General features: G+C 37.8%; 1 long non-coding RNA gene across 3 annotated transcripts; it reads right to left on the reverse strand.

Annotated features, from left to right (window-relative positions):
- Nucleotides 1-12,962: 12,962 nt before the first annotated feature.
- LOC122001927 lies at nucleotides 12,963-15,801 on the reverse strand. 3 transcript variants are annotated; one of them, XR_006117524.1, is made up of 3 exons: nucleotides 15,274-15,801; nucleotides 14,358-15,183; nucleotides 12,963-13,316 (listed from the first exon to the last, which is right to left on the reverse strand). It is a non-coding gene; the product is annotated as an uncharacterized LOC122001927 (long non-coding RNA). The 3 variants fall into 3 exon arrangements; XR_006117523.1 differs by lacking the exon at nucleotides 12,963-13,316 and having other exon boundaries at nucleotides 13,548-15,144; XR_006117522.1 differs by lacking the exon at nucleotides 12,963-13,316 and having other exon boundaries at nucleotides 13,548-15,183.
- Nucleotides 15,802-16,041: the final 240 nt, after the last annotated feature.

The following is a 16,041-nucleotide window of genomic DNA, read 5'->3' on the forward strand; positions in this document are numbered from 1 at the left end:
TTTCTAATTTATCCCTGATGATGTCTAATATATCAGTTTAGTCTACCATACTTTTTAGATTTTAGTTTTTTGACAATTATTCAAATTCAAGTATGCATGGTCATTCTTTACACTTTTGACTTGAATTTTTAATTTATCATTTTCTAATTTCAAATTATCATACATTTCTAAGGGACATGAATTTGCTAAGTTTAATTTTAACTTAGCATTTTTTTTCCTAATTTGCACAAATTTTTTGAAAGTATTTTGATAAAATTAAAAGACTGCTCGGGAGATAGTGCACGTACCTCACTTACCTCATGATCTAACGCTCCCCCTTCGTTGCAGCTTTCCTTTGAGGATCCTCCTCCTTCGTCGCAGCTTTCCTCTGAGGATCCTTCCCCTTCGTCGATACTCATTTCTGAGCTACTTTCATCTTCTTGATGGCTTGTCATTAGGGCAAGTCCGGAAAAGGCCTCGATCTCGTACTCAAAGGATGATGATTCATCCCATGTGACCTTCAAGTTCTTGTACTTTGGTCTATTGCCCTTGTCTTTCTCATTGTCCCTGTTCTTCAATTTTGGACAATCATCCTTGATGTGCCCTTCTTCATTGTAGTTATAACATCAGACCTTCCTTTCGTTCCGATAATGATTTTTTGACTGTGATTTAAATTTATTAGTTTTAATGAATTTATTAAACGTTCTTACTAGTAGCACTGCTTCATCTTCGTCGATCAACGCTTCGGTGCCAAGATCTTCCATCTTGGCTTTCAAGGTAAGATCGTTGTTTGACTTTTTGATTTCCTTAGAATTTGCACATCAAGTTTCGTGAAGTTCAAAGGTATAAAACAAATTCTCTAGTGTACTTACCTTGAAGTCCTTAGAAATATAGTATGCATCTACTAAGGATGACCACTCTGGAATTCTCGGGAAGGCGTTGAGCACATACCAAATTGAATCTTGATTCGTTACCATTTCTTCGAGATTGTTGAGCTGAGTGATGAGCTCTTTGATCTGTGCTTGGAGTTGCGCTACCTTTTCTCCATTGTCCATTCGCAGGTTTGTTAGCTGGGTTCGGAGGATGTCTCGCCTTCCCAATTTTTCTTCAAAAGTTTTTTCGTGGAGTTTTAGGAACTTCTCCCAAAGCTCTTTGGCCAAGTTGTAGCTGCCGATTCGATTTACTTCCTAGGGCAGAAGGATGTTGAACAGATGAAATTCTGCTTTATCATTCGCCACGAAGTCGGCTTGCTCCTTCTTCATCCACTGATATTCTTCTTTGCCTTTTGGAACTGCGAAACCATATTTCATGATTAACAAAATTTCAAAATCCATTTTAAAAAATACCTCCATCCGGTGTTTGCATTGCGCGAAGTCTCCCTCGAATTTTGATGGGTGAATGCTTGCACCGACCATCGTCTCATTGCTTCAATCGGCGATTAGTCCTTCTGAGGCATCCTGGCTCTTATACCACTTGTTAAGACCCTTGGAGGCTGGTAGGAGGGAGATGTGAATAACCTGAAAAAGAAATCAATATCTTTCCCGTTCTTTCAACTCAAATTAAAAGCAACAATAATAATAACTTAAATTAATAACTAAAGAGACGAGGCATACTATTTACTTGGTTACAACGTACATAGTTGTTAGTCCAAGGGCAATGAAAAGCTCTAAAAGATCTCCTTCGTGCAAGTGGAGAAGCCTCTTACAATCGTTAAACACTCAGACAGTTGCTAGGAAAAGAATACAGGAGTTGATTATCTATTTTCTAGGTCCAGGGGTCTTTTTATAGCCTCTGGAAAATCTTATCCGTGGCTTGACGGTGCATTTCATAGGACTAGAAGGCGCCTCGAGTGAGGCGCCAAAGGATAAAGTTTTATCCTTTGGCAATGGCTAAAATCAGCCTGGTCGAAGACACCTTTCATAGGGTTGGAAGGCGTCTTCGTACTGTTTATCAAAGGCACCTTCAAACCATGAAAGGCGCCTTCCATAGTGAGGCGCAGAGGCACCACGGAGATGCCTTGGAGGCGCCTTCAATTCCCTTTGAAGGCGCCTCCGGCAGCATCTTCAACCTTCTTTCGCACTTTTGCTGCTCCAATTGTCTGGATGATCGCGGTCATCCGAAATAGGGCTCACCGGACCCATTTTTCGGCTTTATCCTCGAGCAGGCTTCTGATCCGACTTCTCGTCCCTCGGAACGTCGCTCACGTCCTTCTCATCCACCGGTGTACTCTTCCACAGTACCTCGTCCCTCGGATGCACCAAGCCCGTCGGCTCTCTTCCCGTGTCATCCTTCTCGCTAGCTGCGTCTTTCGCTCGATTTCTTGTGTTCCTAAGCTCCTGCACACTAAGACACAAGGGTCAAACACAACAGGATTTAACTTAACCTAATTGATCATATTAAAACTACCATGAAACTCCAATGGGGATGACCTATGATACATTTCAAATATACTCAAAATTAATCTCTGCCTATTAAAACAGCACCATCACAAAGAGGAGGAATGCACATCGTCCAATTCTTCATTGATTCTGCCTTCTATCATAATTCATCAATTTTCAAGCCCAAGAAAGTCTTGGTCTACTCTTTGGCACATCGTCCAATTCTTCATCGATTCTGCCTTCTATCATAATTCATCAATTTTCAAGCCCAAGAAAGTCTTGGTCTACTCTTTGGTTCATCATCTTAGCCCATGATCTTGGTCCACATCTTTCTTCTAGCTCTTTCTAAGATTATTCTAGATATTTCTCTAAAATCTCTTCATCATAAAAATATCTAGATATTTTAATCAAAATTTTTGGATACATAATATGCACCATGGGATCAAATTAACGTTAACCGTTTATTCGGATGAGAAAATCTATAAATAGTTTTCTTGCCTTCATTTGTATTCATTCTCAAAAAAAAAAAATGAAATGAAAATACCCTCTTTACTTACTAAACTCTCAAGCTCTCGTAATTTCTCGACTTCTTTTATGTTGATCTCTAGTTATACTTAGTAAATTTTGAAAATTTAAATAGAAAATAGGTGAAAAGGAAGAAGAAGACTGCCGTATGAATAAAATTTTAGTTCTATATTAGAAGTTTTAAAGTATTATTATTGATTTATAATATATTATAAATATTGATATTGCAAATATATATATAAGGAGAGATTCTATATGTTGCAAAAAGGCGGGTCCCGCCGCCCAGCGGCCCCCTCACCCCTGCCCCACGAGTATGAGAGGGAGTAAATCACGGTGAATACGGGCCCGGCGATGACATGGCGGTCGAAGGTGTTTAGCACGGACAGATATTGATGTTATCGCAATTGCTGCCGCAGACCTTCGACCTCTCGACCCATGTTGCAAGAATACCATGTCATAACCGGTTGATCCCGCCCGTGGGGGCAGGAGAGATTCTATATGTGAACCCACATAGAGAGGTACAAATTATAGCCCAAATTATACTGAACTAAAGGTGACTCTTGTCCATGCATAATCTGCATGTGTAGAATGTCAGAGCAGTTGGGGACAATAAACAAATCTATTCTAAGAACTCATGTACCAAAGGTGACCCATGTATCATAGAAAATGGATGATCCATGTAACCTCGAAACATCACTTGATAACGAATCTATTGTAAGAAAACTATTGAAAACGAGCCTTGACATCTCATTTCCAGACTTAGTGCAGATACCCAATCGACCTTGAGCAACTCACTCGATAGTCGGGTGATTTCTCTCCTAACTCGGCAGAAGCATTTGGTGACTCATTAGGTTGGGCACTCCACATCTCGACTCAGCACTTAGTAGCTTAGGAACTCGATGTTCCGATTTAGCTTCCCACTCAGACTCAAGAACTTGAGCCACTCGGACCTAGTGGAACTTGGGAAGCACTTAGAGCAGGCTTCCTACTCGTGACAACCCACTTGGACTTGGCGCTCTGGTACCTTGACCAGCTCAAGCACTTAGCAACTTGAGCAATCGACGATGTGGGCACTCGGTAGCTCACCTCATATAACCAAGCAGTGTGGAGCTTGGTAGCTTGAGATTATCGGCTCATCATCTAACAAATAAGTCTAAAGTTGTAATTTCAATTCAGCTAAAGTCTCCCTTCATCCCGATTGAAAATGTTCCAATCAATAATGGAAAAAAACCAAAGAAGTTTATTGAGTTGAACTTCAAAAAATGATAGCAGACAATGCTCTTCTAATTAACCACACTGATTAATCTAGCTCAGTTTTTGACCGAGGAATCTGTTGGGGTTGCAAGGTTGCAAATATAGTCCCATATTGGAAACACATGGGAAAGATCATGGGTTTATAAGAGAAAAAGATATCTCCATTGGCATGAGGCCTTTTGGGGAGAGCCCAAAAGCAAAGTCATGAGGGTCTAGGCCCAAAGTGGACAATATCATGCTATTGTGGAGATATCTAAATTCTTTTCGATCCTTACAATTGGTATCAGAGCCCTGACTGCCAGAAGGTTTAACCGCCGACTGTGCACAAGAGATATGGCCTGATTGAACCATGTGGGTACAATATTGACCTCGAACAAAGAAAGTGGGGGCTCTTATGTTCGGATCAAGAGGACCAGACACCAGGCAGGAAGTCCTAGTTGCGGCTAGGCAAGGAAGTCCTAGTAGGTTGGGTGGACCAAGGGGCAGGAAGACCTGGTGGGTCGAGGATCAGACGTGGGAAGCCTATGGTCCTTTGTTTAAGGGGGGGATTGTTGGGGTTGCAAGGTTGCAAACATAGTCCCATATTGGAAACACATGGGAAAGATCATGAGTTTATAAGAGAAAAAGATATCTCCATTGGCATGAGGCCTTTTGGGGAGAGCCCAAAAGCAAAGCCATGAGGGTCTAGTCCCAAAGTGGACAATATCATGCTATTGTGGAGATATCTAAATTCTTTTCGATCCTTACAGAATCTTCTAAGCTAACTAAGGATAAAATTGTTGTCCAGACCATCAGTGTAGTTATAGGTTTAGAACCGTTTTGAATTCCTATACCAAAACTATATGTTGGACCCCGTGGGTATTTTGATATGATCAACCAAGTTAGTTAGGTCATGCTTGTTATCTGATCCCTGTGTCTAAGTGTGCAGGAACATGGGAGCGTAGGAAGTTGAGCAGAAAACATAGCTAGCGAGAAGGACGACACGGGAAGGGAGCCGACGGGCTCGATGCGTCCGAAAGACGAGAGAGCTGCGGAAGAGTACACCGATGGGCGAGAAGAATGTGCACGTAGTTCGAGGGATGTAAAGCCGGGATAGAAGTGTGCTCGAGAAGAAGGGCGGGAATTGGGTTCGGGTGAGCCCTATTCCGGTTGGCCACAATCACACAAAAGATTGGAGCATCGGAAGCTAGAACGAAGTGGAAGGGAGCTGGAAAAGTGCCCTGAGGCGCCTCAGACTAGTTGGAGGCGCCTCAAGCAGTCTGAGGCGCCTCAAGCAGTTTGAGGCGCCTTTAACACGGCTTGAGGTGCCTCCAAGCCGGTCAATTCGACCGTTTGAGCGCGAATAGAGTTTTATCCGCTTGACTTGGTTAGAGGCGCCTTGGACCTTATTGGAGGCACCTTGGACCTTCGAGATAGGATTTCCAGGAGCTATTTAAAGGCCCCTGGAGCTAGGAAATAATCATTCATTCAAGCATTCAACACTGTAATCAATTTCTAGCAACTAGTGAGCGTTCTAAGTGTAAAAAGGCTAGTGGAGCTATTCAATCGCCTTGGATTAACAACCGTCTTGGTTGTAACCAAGTTAAAATTATGTCTTCCTTTTCTTTTCTGTTATTTCTGCTTTTAATTTTATTATAGTTGCTATTATTTTAAGTTGAAATCTTTGAGGAGGGTATAATCTTATTTTACAAGAAATTCACCCCCCTCTCTTGTCAGCCCCGTTGCACCAACAAGTGGTATCAGAGCCCGACAGCCTCAGAAGGACTAACCGCTGACTGAAGCACAAAGATCAAGACGATGGTTGGCGCGAACATTCATCCCCCGAAGTCCGACGGAGATTTCGCTACTTGGAAGCGAAAAATGGAGGTATTTTTTAAAACTGAATTTGATATACTCTTAATAATGAAATATAGATATGAAGCGCCAAAAGACAAAGAAGAGTACAACTAGATGAAGAAGGAACAAGCAGACTTCGTCGCCAACGGAAAGGCTGAGTTCCACCTGCTCAACGTTCTGCAGCCTCAGGAGGTAAGTCGGATCGAAAGCTACGACTTCGCGAAAGACCTCTGGGAAAAATTCCTAGAGCTTCACGAAGGTACCTCCGAAGCGAAGCTTGCAAGATGCGACATCCTCCGAACTCAGCTTACGAACCTCCGGATGAACAATGACGAGAAGGTAGCGCAACTCTAAGCAAGGATTAAAGAGCTAATAATTCAACTAAGCAACCTTGGAGAAGAAGTAACGAACTGAGACTCGATCCGGTACGCACTCAACGCCTTCCCCAGAACTCCAGAATGGGCGTTCTTAGTAGATGCATACTATATCTCTAAGGACTTCGAGGTAAGTACTTTAGAAAATTTATTTTCTACTTTTGAACTTCACGAATCTCGAGTTGCAGAACCCAATGGAGTAGAGAAGACTAGTCAGAACATTGGCTTAAAGGCAAGAATAAACGGTTCTGACTCCGAAACCTCGATCAACAAATCCGAAGCGGCTCTATTGGTAAGACGTTTCAATAAATTTTTTAATACTAATAAATTTAGATCGCAGACAAAGAGGCTTCAGCGAAATAAAAGGATGATTCGTTGCTACAACTGCAAGGAAAAATGACACATCAAGATGACTGCCCAAAATTGAAGAAAAAGGAAAAAGGAAAGGACAAGCCACAATCTTCCTCCAAATAGAAGAACCTGAAGGCCACATGGTCAAACTCATCCTCCAAATCAGACGTCGAAGAATTCTCGGGACTAGCGCTAATGGTTAACCATTAGCTGGAAGAAGAGTCGAGCTCATAAATGAGCATAGATGAAGGGGGAGGAACATCAGAAGAAGAAAGTTGCGATGTAAGGGGAGCTACGGATATACAGGTAAGTGAGGTATGTAATCTAACTCCCAATTAGTCCTTTAAGTTTATTAAGTCTCTTTCTAAAGATCTATTTAAGTTAGAAAAAGAGAATGCTGAATTAAATAGTATCTTAGATAAATTGAATTCTGAAAATGATGATTTGAAAATATAAATTAAAAAATTGAAATGTTTCGCATGTTCAAATGTTTTTCAAAAATCCAAATTAAGAATCTTTGGGAAATTGAATTGGTATGTTAAACATCATCAAGGTCAACTTAGGAAAATTCCCAAGAATTATATACCTCCTAAGTTTTTAGTTAATCCTGTAGGAAGGAAGCTTTACTGGGTTCCAAAAGCGTTATTAGAATAAATTTCTCTTAAAAAGGCTTCCAGCAGGAAAATTAAACGTTAAAATTTCTTTATTACGTTTTGTCTAAGGAAATGGTTGTTGCTCCAATAACCAAGAAGGCCTAGTGCCTCGCCACAACCTGGAAACCAAAATATTGAAATAAATTATTTAATTAACTTTCTGGTAAAACATTAAAATTGAAATTAAATAATGCTTTAGAAAATTTTTTCTTTAACATCTTTTTTCAACAAAAATATTTCCTGCATAAATTTTTTTTTTGGAAAATTCTCTATTGTTGCCTAAGTTTTAACATAGAAAATTCTTTCAAAAGACTTAGAAAATTTTTTCAAAAGACTTAGAAATTGTTTTAACTAAGATTTTTAGAAATCTTTTAAAAAAAGACTTAGAATTTATTTTGAAAAAGTTTTGTACCCCGATTTTTGTTGTGATTAAAGGGGGAGAAATAGGGACAAGTTTAGGGAGTTAGGAAAAATTAATTTTTTAATAATATTTTTCTATCTTATGTTGCAAATTCTATTATTACAATTTTTGTGCTTAAAATGTCAGTTTAAATAATTTTCTTAAATTACTTTTTGTCTGTTTTTTTACTAACTTAAACTTGGGTTGATGCACATCAAAAAGGGGGAGATTGTTATACCCCGTGAGTATTTTGATGTGATCAACCAAGTTAGTTAGGCCTTGTTTATTATCTGATCCCTGTGTCTAAGTGTGCAGGAACTTAGGAGCACAGGAAGTCGAGCAGAAGACGTAGCTAGTAAGAAGGACAACACGGGAAGGGAGCTGACGGGCTCGGCGCGTCCGAAGGACAAGAAAGCTGCGGAAGAGTATACCGGTGGGCGAGAAGAACATGCACGGCATTCGAGGGATGTAAAGCCGGGATGAAAGCCTGCTCGAGGAGAAGGCCGGGAATTGGGTTCGGGTGAGCCCTATTTCGGTTGGCTGCAATCACCCAAAAGATCGGAGCATCGGAAGCTAAAATGAAGTGAAAGGAAGCTGGAAAACTGCCCTGAGGCGCCTCACACTGGTTGGAGGCGCCTCAAGAAGTTTGAGGCACCTTCAACACAGCTTGAGGCGCCTCCAAGCCGGCCAACTCGACCGTTTGAGCACGGATAGAGTTTTATCCGCTTGACTTGGTTAGAGGCACCTTGGACCTTGTTGGAGGCGCCTTGGACCTTCGAGATAAGATTCCATGAGCTATTTAAAGGCCCCTGGAGCTAGGAAATAATCATTCATTCAAGCATTCAACACTGTAATCAATTCCTAGCAACTAGTGAACGTTCTAAGTGTAAAATGACTTCTCCGCCTACAGTGAAGGAGATTCTGCTAGTGGAGTTGTTCAATCATCTTGGATTAACAACCATCTTGGTTGTAACCAAGTTAAAATTCTATCTTCCTTTTCTTTTCTGTTATTTCTGCTTTTAATTTTATTATAGTTGCTATTATTTAAAGTTGAAAGCTTTGAGGAGGATATAATCTTATTTTGCAGGCAATTCACCCCCCTCTTGTCGGCCCCGCTGCACCAACACTATATTCTCAACTGTCTTGCTAACTCAATATATATTGTATATAGCACAAAGAGAACGACTAAAGAACTTATTGTGAGTTTATAGAGAACGACTCTATATTCTCAACTATCTTGCTAACTATGTGAGTCTCTAGATAAGAAATATAAGACGGAGAATGTGAAGGCCAAGGAATTTATTGTGAGTTTATTCCTAGACTATAAGATGATTGACTCCAAGATAGTAATCAGCCAAGTCTAGGAGCTTCAGGTGATCTTACATGACCTTCACTCGAAAGACATGTTATTGAATGAAACCTTCCTGTTTGATCAAGAAAGCACTAGAGAGGGAGGTAAATAATGTGGTTCGTACACGTTTAAAATTTGCTAAAAAAACCCAAAGTTGTGCATTTGAAAGTAAAGAATATCTTTGTTTTACTTAGTTCATAGCCTCATGGCTACTACTCTAAAGTTCGTAGTCAATTTGACCACTTTTGTTGGGCAATCATTATCAATCTATTTCTCTTACAAAAATCGGGTTCAGTAACAATCTTACCAACCCTCAAGATAAAGCATACAAAGAAACAAAATACATAGTAATTAAACAACTAGCGTTACCAAGATGTTAGGCGCGTAGCGACATCGCAACATTGTTTCATCGTTATAGCTTGAGTGCAGTAGCATTTTGTAGTTGTAGGGGGTGTAGAATTGGGCGTGTATGAATTGATCTAAAGCTGTTGGTCGTGACCTTCTTTTTAACATTATCTAGGCACCTGGATAGGCATAGGGCGACTCTAGCAACCCTTATCCGATCTTACTCCATGTTGACTCGGCTAATCTAGGTGCCTAGATCCCTCAGAGACGCCTAGTCAACTGACATGGCAACGCCTGATCATCAAAGCTTCATTTATGCCATGCTTATCCTTGCTTAGGCATGGCACTCGGTAGCTCACCTCGAGTAACCAAGCAACGCAGAGTTTGGCTGTCTGAGATTATCAATTCGGGTCATCTAATAGATAAGTTTGAAGTTGTAATTTCAATCAATAATTTTCTCTCTATCTCCGGCAAAATGGTCCAGCAGTTACTTTACTAGCATAAATTGCTTAAATGTTGCATGGATAAATGGTTCTAAAAATAAGCCCATGACACAATGCTCATATGGAATGCTTGACTTGCTTGTCAATGGTTCTTTTAGGATTCCTCCCATAATAATCTTTCATCCAATTGAATGTTATTACACTCTATAGAATTAGGAAACTCGTGCTTCTTAACAAAACCAATAGGTTTACAACAATAAAGGCTATTGTGCCAAAAATCTAAACAAAAAGATAAGCAAGGAACATTACTAGATGCAAAGAGTTAGCATCATTTTTATGGCCCATGTATTGCAAAGTCCTTAAACAAGAATGGGGTGATGAACAATTTTTAGTACTTCTGAAAGATGGAACAATATTAACTACTATCACTATAACACGATTTTTTTTTGCTAATAAAATTTTTCTAACAAAACTAAATAGATTTATTAAAAAAATAAATTAACTCTTTTAAAAATTAATAAAAAATCTATACTTTTATATTTTTCTACGCATTCTAAAATTATAGTAAAACTTTATTAAATATTTCAATAAGTTGCTATTTACTGGTTCGTGTGAATGTATAATGTGTCTGAATGTTGTAACTATTACAATCTTTTAACCTTTTGTTCTGTGTACTATTGATTTTGACATTATGATCATTCCTTTCAAGATTTGCAACTCGAATAGATAATCCAAGGAGAGATTTTGTATAACAAAATTTCTTTAAAATAATGAAAATATTTATAGTTCTTTTAGCATCCAACACATCATTCAATCCTTTTTAAATTTAATGATAAAATTTATAGTTATCCATATATTAATTAAATTACAATGATATTCTTTTTTAAGCTGCTCCTTTATTCCTTGTCCATTGTCTAAGAATCACACAGTTATTCCTATATATGCACCCAATAAAGAAATACATACTTTTTGATTATTTTATTGATTGGAATAACTTTTCTATTTATTTTTAATATATTTCATTTGATTAATCTATGAACCAACTATATCAAAAATAAATTATTATATATATATATATATAAGCGTCACATTAAAAATAAATAAAAAATCTTACATATTTTTTATATTATAAAAAAATCTCTCAACAATACTTTTATGAATTTATACTTTTTATATATAGATATTTTTCATGTCTCTTTTATATTTTATAGTAAATCTAATTATTTTTTTATAAAATTTAAAGCATAAATTGCTAATGTAGAATAATATTGATAATTAAAAAAAATACATAAATCTTACCATAAGGGGTAAGGTGCAAGCCACCCATGGGCTATGGTGGTTTCTAGCCATCACCTAATTTTTGCATGTCATGTGATTAATTTTTTATTCAGCTCCAACAACTCAAGGTCTATTTCCATTAGCTCCCTCCCCTTCCAATTTCCAACCAATTAGCATAAAACAAATTACTAGAAAAAGTTTGAATTAGAATATTTAAGTAAGAAATAGTGAAAAATAAACTTTAATTCATGCAAGTCATAACCAAGCTATTCTCCTTCGATTTCTATCATTTCATCAACGATTTTCAAGAGTTTAAATCATGGGATGTGTGTATTGAAACCCTAGAAAAATTCTCGATCAAACTGGTCATGATCATCGCCTCCGTTTGAGTTTTTGATATTAATTTTAGCCAATCATCGCGTAACCACTTTATTGTGATCCAAATCAATTTTGCTTCATTTTTTGAGGAGTTCTCAACTCAATTCTAGATCCTTGGTTTGAGATTTTTTAAGACGGCCGATTGTTATAAATTTTGCCAGCTCAATTTTGCAGTGATTTTGAGAGTTTTGAAGCTTGATTCCAACTTGTATTGTTCGATTTGTGTGCTTGTCTTGAGTTATAATGTTATCCATTTAATTTAGTTTGATTTCCAACTCATATATCGAGCTAATATTATATATTGATTGATTTATTATTGTAGATTTTGAAATTGTGTGATTTTGAGGTAAAATATACAACTCTAAAATTATGTCAAATATTTAGTTCTAATTATTTGAATTGCGATGATATTTGGAGATGATGTTTATGAATTTTCATGTTTAGATTTTTGGCATAAAAATTTATTATTGTAAATTTTGGAAAATTAATTCATTGGTTGCAATATTTGAGAATTATAATTATATCATTTACTTATATACTGAATTACATATATTTATTTAATTGATAGGTTGATTCATCTTGTTTTAACTTTTCCTTTTTCTATCGCAACAATGGAATGAAAATTTTTTAACTATAAAATTTATTAAAATAGTTCACAAAACATGATGAAGAAATGTTTTTAGTAGATTTTATGCTTATGTACATTGAATAGGAGTCAGTTGATAAATTCATAATGAGATAATAATTAATGAATTTTATTTTAATATTATTGATTCTAAGAAAAATAGAAATGCACAATTTTAATGGTATTTTTGTTTAATAATTTTAAATGTATTAAATATTAAATAATTTTATTACATATTTTTAGAAAATTAATATTCATATAATTTTTTATTTTATTTATATTTTCAAATTGATTAATTTATGGCATCAATTATAATCGACGGTTAGTCCAAGTTATTTTGAATCTTAGGTTTGCCCCTATTACAATACATCAAATAAAAAATATAACATAAGATAATTAAATATATCATAATTAATAAATTATTTTTCACTGATTACAACCGTAATATCCCAGATATACTTAACCAAATTGGCACGAAGTTGATAATGCTGTTGATCATCATGTAGCTCACAATTTTTTTGTTGGAGGTAATCTTGGAATTCTTGGGTGGAACCTTAAATATTTGTGACCAAGGATCTCCTTCATCATCTGACCAATAGATTACTGCATCTCCTTCATTCTTAATAATCATGTTGTGCAAAATAATGCATGTATATATGAAATGTCACGCCCTGAGGGTAAAGTTATCTGATGAAAATTGAACAACACCTCCCCTATAGTAGTGACAAATGAAACATGTATACATTGCCCCAAGACTACTCATAAGTCAACAATAGCCCACACGGTTGGATATAACACATAACAATGTAGTTATATACACAACCCACATGGCTGGAACAAAAAGAACATAACCACACAGTTGTATAGTAAGCAACCCACACGACTGTAGCAAAACCCAGCGGAAGTCACAAACTAACGAACGTAAAACCACAATACAACTAACTGCGAGCTGGCCTGGCTTGACACAACCACATCAAAACAATTATAGGAAGTCACAAAACTAAACTCCATACAAAAGATACATATACACGAAACAAATCCAAAGCTAATAATGCAAATGGAAACAATAATAGAAGAAGTCGCTCAATGTGACATGGGACTACGAACAGGATCTCCAAGTGACTCCATAAATCCTTTACCTACTATCTGGTCAAAGAAAACCAGTTTATGGGGTAGTGAGTGCTGGGACTCAATGGGTAATAGACAGATAGTGCATGAACATAATAAAGAACTATAGATACAAAGGTATACAGTCTCATAGGGAAAATAGTAGATACTATAGTGATATCATAATAAATGTCCATACCTGAAACCATATCCTAAGCTAGTAATAGAATGTTAGGTGTAGTAAAGATCTGCTACAGTACTACTCATAACTACAAGGATAACATGTGAGGTATATACATACTACTAACAAGTAAATCAATGTTTAAGCACATGCAATAGGTACATAACTCAACATATGCAAGCATATCACATGGATATAATAAAACAACTGCATAAGCAAGCAATCAACAACATCTACAAGTATAATAATAACAGCGTATGCACGGACAGTCACCCCCCCTCTGCACCACGACCCCTGTATGGTGGAGAGGTCAGATCGATGATAACTGTACTTACTCAAAGGCCGCTACTACTCTCGAGTGACTGAGTGGATAGATGTTGAGTAGCTATTTAGCTACACAGCGAAGGGGGTCCCTGCTGCTCACAACTCCAGCTACCACTACCCATGAATGACTGAGTATGGCACAACAAGACAAGCGACATCTGCTCCAACTACCACTACCCATGAGTGGTCGAGCGTGCGACTTTGGCCAACAATCTCTCAACCACAAGGAGGCATGGTCGCCGACATGCATGTAATGGCATGCACAAGATGCAATAGTCATCATATATACATATAAACAAAAAATCAGGTATGCTATAAGAAGCTAGCATGCGCAATAAGGTATGTAAATAAACAGCATTCAAAGTAAGTAAGCATGGTACCTAGTATCTACTTAATATCATGGATAACAATGAAAGACTGTATAGACATCATATCGATTATCCCAAAGATCGAGTGGATAAGTATCAAGCTCAGGAAAAATATGAGTAGATCCAAGGTAAAAACATCAACTATCTGAATATAAAGCTAATACACTAGGGTCAAAGTACTAAAAAGACAAAGCAAGAAGTATCCACCTTAAATGTAGATTAAGCTAAACAATCCCTACGTCGAAGTGCTTGTCTCGAATTAGAGTCCTGTAATAAATTGTATAGTTTAGCTATTCCATCGTGCATCAATTAGCTAACCTAAAACCTTAATCTCATTAGTTAACCAATCTCATTAATCTTATTAAGTTTAACTCAATCCATAAACTCTTATCATTCCATAATCCAATCTGTAACTCAATTCAAATCAATTAATCCACAACTAAATCATTCATCCTTTAAGCTAATCAATATCAACTTACTATCCATAAAAACCAATTAACTCCATAATTAAGATTAGATTCACCGATCCCAGCAGCTACACCATTCCAAAATCTGCATTCATGTATGAATCAAACCATAACTTACCCAATTCAGTGCGCTCTACTGTTGACTTGCGGCTGGAACAATTGCTGCTGGAACCTTGTGGTTAGAGCAATAGGACTAATCCCTAAGCTAGATACCCAAATCAGTACTAAATAAACACTAAAACACTCACATTATGTGATAGAGTTTGCTAGTTACCTTGGTAGCGAGAAAGCACTGTTAGTGCTAGCACCAATGGCTGTGATGCAATCACGATGAAGGATACAGTGCGGCAATGGCTGGGCAAACTAGGGATTTGCTGACATAGCTTCCTCGGGTGGCCCTAGCTATGGATCGTCCACAAACCAGGATGGCCGGAGCTACAAATAGTTCCAAATCTATGCTGGCTGGAGTTCCAAACCTACTCTAATCCATTTTCTCTTGAATCAACCCATTGTCGGAATACCCCTTGCTGTCAGAAAGATGGTCAAAACAACTATGTCGGCCAGAGCTAAGAAAACAGGGAAAATCGATTAAGCATAAGAGTCTCAACACCAAACATAGCTTCAGATTCGGATATTCCACACCAATCCAGACTTACCCTAAATCTAATTACCCTGCTGTGCACTCACAGCCGAAGGGAACTCGAAAACTTGGGGTGTGCAGAGGTTGCGACTGGTTGGCACCGGTGGCCGTGATCTAATTCCAACGAAGAAACAATGCGGAAATGGCGTGAGCGAAGCCGCACGACAGCACTAGGGCATGGCCAGTGCCCTGCTTAGGTCCGAAAAGGAGAGGGAGAGGAAGGGATCGGATGAAGGTCTGAGTCGACGTTGCCGGTCAGATCCCTCGCGAGGAGCCAATGGTGGTTGCATCTACAGCCGTGGCAGCACCTGACGACGATGGATGGAATCCACACCAGCGAAGTGGCTAGCCGGTCGGGAACGATGTCGCTGGTGGTCGGCGATTGGCGTCAGTGATGGGGTTGTGCCAATGACAAAGAAGAGAAGATGGTCAATGGCTGATCGAGTTCAGGCAGGGGACGGAATTAGGAGAGGTGAGGTATTGGGAATAGAGGCATCGGTGAGATGGGAGAAAGAAGAGATTCGGCGATAAAAGATTTGGGAGAGAAGGCACAGTAAATAATAAGCATATATATATATATATATCTTAGGTTAAACTTTATTAAACACTAAGTCAACTCCTAAATCAACTCCTACTTAATATGATTATTCCAATCCAAAATTAATAGCTCTACCCTTTAAATATATCATACAGACTCCATTTAAATTTTAAAAAAAATTTAAAAATTTCTAAAAAATCTAATAAGGTTATTCTTCTCATAACACTTATTATTTAATTACCAAAT

Source organism: Zingiber officinale, chromosome 7A (assembly GCF_018446385.1).
Source record: "Zingiber officinale cultivar Zhangliang chromosome 7A, Zo_v1.1, whole genome shotgun sequence".
NCBI lineage: Eukaryota > Viridiplantae > Streptophyta > Magnoliopsida > Zingiberales > Zingiberaceae > Zingiber > Zingiber officinale.